This window comes from Mus caroli, unplaced genomic scaffold (assembly GCF_978045245.1).
Source record: "Mus caroli unplaced genomic scaffold, Mus_caroli_1 scaffold_2, whole genome shotgun sequence".
Lineage (NCBI taxonomy): Eukaryota > Metazoa > Chordata > Mammalia > Rodentia > Muridae > Mus > Mus caroli.
Genome location: NW_028227257.1, coordinates 58,799,618 through 58,804,657, shown reverse-complemented (window position 1 = coordinate 58,804,657; position 5,040 = coordinate 58,799,618).

Genomic DNA, 5,040 nt, shown 5'->3' with positions numbered 1-5,040 from the left:
TCGAGGCCAGCCTGGTCTACAGAGTGAGTTCCAGGACAGCCAGGGCTATACAGAGAAACCCTGTCTCGAAAAAAACCAAAAAAAAAAAAAAAAAAAAGGATTACAGGTGGTTACTACAATGGACTGTTTGATGCCAACCATTTTGTTGTTGTCTTTTTTGTTTGTTTGTTTGTTTTTTGAGATAGGGTTTCTCTGTATAGCCCTGGCTGTCCTGGAACTCTCTCTGTAGACCAGGCTGGCCTCGAACTCAGAAATCCTCCTGCCTCTGCCTCCCAAGTGCTGGGATTAAAGGAGTGCGCCACCACCGCCCGGCACCAACCATTTTGAATGACTGAGGTGTGCCACAGTTTCTGGTGCTGAAAGGAAGTAGTGAAAATGAGGACTGAGTCCCTAGCCCTCCTCAGTTTACATTCTAGGACAAACCATGGTTTGCCTTTTCTTATTCATTTATTTTTTTAGACATCATTGTTGTTTTTTTTTTAAAGATTTATTTATTATTATATCTAAGTACACTGTAGCTGTCTTCAGATGCACCAGAAGAGGGCGTCAGATCTCATTATGGATGGCTGTGAGCCACCATGTGGTTGCTGGGATTTGAACTCAGGACCTCTGGAAGAGCAGTTGGTGCTCTTAACGACTGAGCTATCTCTCCAGCCCGGTTTGCCTTTTCTTTTTGATAGCCTTTGTTACCTCCTGGACCCTTAGAAATGATTCCTGAAAACCAAGATGACAGCAGTGAACTGTTGAAAGCATCTTTGAAGACATGGGCAGAGATGAGCCAGGTATCACTTGGGATGGCTTATGGCTTTTAGGATCATGTACTAAGGAAATTTCATGTATGCATATTCACTTAGCCCTTTGGTCTCTTGTAATGTTGTAGGCAAGTAATGAGAAGACCAAGAAGGGCCTGTCTAGTATTAAAAGGTAAGTTGAAATTCCTTGGCTTTGCTTTACTTTTGACCTTTGTTTTATATTTTTTGAGATGCTTGCAGTATAAAAGCTGTAATGGATACTATTATAGGAAACCTTGAAAACTGAAAAAAGCCGGGCGTGGTGGTGCACGCCTTTAATCCCAGCACTCGGGAGGCAGAGGCAGGCGGATTTCTGAGTTCAAGGCCAGCCTGGTCTACAAAGTGAGTTCCAGGACGGCCAGGGCTACACAGAGAAACCCTGTCTCGAAAAACCAAAAAAAAAAAAAAAAAAAAAAAAGAAAACTGAAAAAAAAAAATCATCCCTACTATTTCTATGCTAACAATGGTTTGCTTGCTTGCTTTCTCTGTAGTGTCAGGGATTGAACTAAAGCCTACAGTGTACTAGGCAAATGCTGTACCACTGAACTATGTGTCTAGCTCTATTTTAGGCATATTTTATTCATTTATATACTTAAAAAAAAAGTCTCATTGTATATTCTGGCTAGCCTCAACCTCACAGAGCTCTCTCTGCCTCACTCCCTTCTGCTTTGTCTTCTAGGATTAAATGTGTTTGTCACCACACCTGGCTCTGTGTATCTGAAATACTTATGTGGGGCTGGAGAGATGGCTCAGTGGTTAAGAGCACTGACTGCTCTTCCAGAGCTCATGAGTTCAGTTGCCAACAACCACAAGGTGGCTCACAACCATATGTAATGGAATTGGATGCCCTCTTCTGGTATGTGTGAAGACAGCTACAGTGTACTCATATACAAAAAAAAAAAAAAAAAAAGAAAAGAAAAGAGGGCTGGAGAGATGGCTCAGCATTAAGAGCACCGACTGTTCTTCCAGAGGTCCTGAGTTCAAATCCCAGCAACCACAAGGTGGCTCACAACCATATGTAATGGGATCGGATGCCCTCTTCTGGTGTGTCTGAAGAAAGCAATGGTGTACTCATATACATAAAATAAATAAATAAATCTTTAAAAATAAGAAAAAAAAAAGAAGTACTTATGAGTATGAATGTTTTGCCCACCTGTACATAAGGGCACACTGCATGTGTCTGATGCCCACAGAGGCTGGAAGAGTAAGCTGAATCCCCGGGAACTGATTGTAAGCTGCCTTATGGGTGAAGAATAGCAACTGCCCTTAGCCCCTGAGCCATCTCTCCATGAAGTACCACAAAGTTGTCCAGGCCACATTGTATTGTGCATACAAAGTTGTCCAGGCCACATTGTATTGTGCATCATCATACCCCGCCTTTTCTCTCCTCTTACACAGTTCAGGATTCTCTGCTTAGGGAATAGATCAAACTACAGTGGGTGCATCTTCCCACTTTAGTCAAGATAATTCTCTACAGACATTCCTCAGGCCTATTGGACCTTAGATGGTCAAGTGATTCTAAATTGTGTCATGTTGAAAATCAGTATTAACACCTGCATGCAGTCAGGCCTTGGCTTTGCAGTCCTCACTTCTGAAGTTGCTGAGGTATAACCTGCAGCAATAGGCCTGGCCTGGCACTGGGTGGAAGCTTTATGAAGGCAGAGTTTATCTCAGCCCTATGACTGCTTGGCATATGGTATATACTCAGTGCTGAATACAGGAATTCACATTTTATTTAAATACATTGTGTACGTTCTGTGTAACTCTAATGTGTATATACTTCCACACTGTGCCTTTGTCGGGCGTCTGCACAGTTACTACATCACACTTTCTCCTGCCCATTTGGTGTTTGGAGTTAGTTTCTGTTTAGTTTGTGTGTGTGTGTGTATGTGCATATATGCTAATAGCCTGTTGGTTAGAGTTCCAGACATGGGACTAGTGAGCCATCATTGTGGACATCCTTATGGCTTTTACTATACACTATTGAATCAGTTCCCTGAACTCTTTTTCTAAATTTTTTTTTTTTTTTTTTGATTTTTCCAGACAGGGTTTCTCTGTCTAGCCCTGGCTGTCCTGGAACTCATTTTGTAGACCAGGCTGGCCTGGAACTCAGAAATCCGCCTGCTTCTGCCTCCAGAGTGCTGGGATTAAAGGCATGCGCCACCAACGCCCGGCATATGTTTTCTTATTGTCATAAGGAGTTATTTTTTTACTTACTTGGACTGTTGAGGCTTTTTAAAAAATTAATTAATTTATTTCATGTATGTGAGTACACTGTTGCTGTCTTCAGACACACCAGAAGAGGGCATCAGATCCCATTACAGATGGTTGTAGGCCACCATGTGGTTGATGGCAACTGAACTCAGGACCTCTGGTAGAGCAGTCAGTGCTCTTAACCTCTGAGCCGTCTCTCCAGCCTCCCTGTTTTTATTTTTAACTTGCCGATTTTTGTAGCTATTAAGCCAATTTAAGTGGAATGGTCATCAATGAGGCTACTGTTCGTAAGGTGACCAAAGGAGCAATCTCCTCTGTGGCCCTCCACCCATCAGAAGTGAGAACCTTGGTAGCAGCTGGGGCCAAGTCTGGACAAATTGGACTTTGGGATTTGGTAAGTTGTTGTACTACCTTTTGGAAGTTATCTAAAGTCTGCCTGACGGAAATGTGTGAAAGAAATAGCCTAGAACATTTATTTATAAATGTCACTTGAGATTTGTAGTTTTGTACTTTATGATTTTAAATTTTAGAAATCTGGTAGTTTAAAATTGTTTTATAGAACTTTAGCACTTTTAGTTTGAATATCTGTCGCCATCTTGGCATAATTATTCAGCAGAGACATTAAATGTATATGTGAAAATCACAAGAAAACTCTGAGGGTTTTTTTTTTTTTTCTTTTTTTTGGTTTTTTTCGAGACAGGGTTTCTCTGTATAGCCCTGGCTGTCCTGGAACTCACTTTGTAGACCAGGCTGTCCTTGAACTCAGAAATCCACCTGCCTCTGCCTCCCGAGTGCTGGGATTAAAGGCGTGTGCCGCTGGCTAAACTCTGAGTTTTAAAATTATGTTCAAAATAGGGTCTGATAGGATCTGAATGTTAAGTCTTCCTCCATATTCTTGGCAAATTTTGTAAGGTTTTTCTTTTTCTTTTCTTTTCTTTCTTCCTTTTTCTTTTAGACAGTTCTGTAGACCAGGCCGGCTATGAAATCACAGAGTTCTGCCTGCCTCTGCTTCCCAATTGCTGGGATTAAAGGTAAAAGATTTTACCTTTAATGCCCAGCTAAAAGATTTTTTTCTTAACATTTATTTTTCAATTAAAAACATTTTATATATAGTGTTTTTTCCTTGTATGTATGTCTGTGTACTGTATTCCATACCTGGTGCCCACAGAAGCCAGAAGAGGGTGTTGGATCTCCTGGAAGTAGTAGAATGTCAGACAGTTGTAAGAGGACATGTGGGTACTGGGAATTGACCTGTAAGGGCTCTTGCTAATGAGTTATCTCTCTAGGCTGTTTTATTTTTTATGTGAGTGAGTGACTATGTGTGCATGTGTATATGTGTGTGTGTGTGTATGTATGTAAAGCTTGGCAAAAGAATTGAAGATCCAGAGCTGGACACTCCCTCAGCTGTTAAGAGCTCTTACTGTTCTTCCAGAGGACTTGAGGACTCCGGTTCTATTCCCAGCATTCACATGGCAGCTCACATCATCTTTAACTGCAGTTCCAGAGGATACAATACCTCCTGGCTTCCCCCTGTACCAGATACATCAACATGCATGCAGGCTCTTAAGAGTCTTTTTCATTCCAGAGCTTCCAGCATGCGAGGCAAATACTCTACCAACTGAACTACAGTCACAGCACTTATTTATGCCTTAAATTTCAACTGAGTCTGGAATTTCTTTTGATTTTATGGACATATAAGAAAATACACCTATTTTTATTGATTTGCTCCCCATATTACTAATTTTCTGACTTAGTTAAAATGGAGGGGTTGGGGATGAATCTCAGTAGAATGCTTGCCTACAGTGTACTTCTTGGATGTCCTGGAACTTGGTGTGTTGACCAGACCAGACTGGCCATGAGGTGGTATGTTGCCATGTTTCCTGGACTAGCTTTCGCAGTCCCCCCTTGCCACCAATAGGCTCAAGTGACCCTGTTCTCTCATTCGTCTGCTAGCAGAAGCCGTATTTTTTTTTTTTTTTTTTTGGCTCTGTTATGAAGAAACTATCCGGACATGTAGAATTAATGTGGCTGTGCA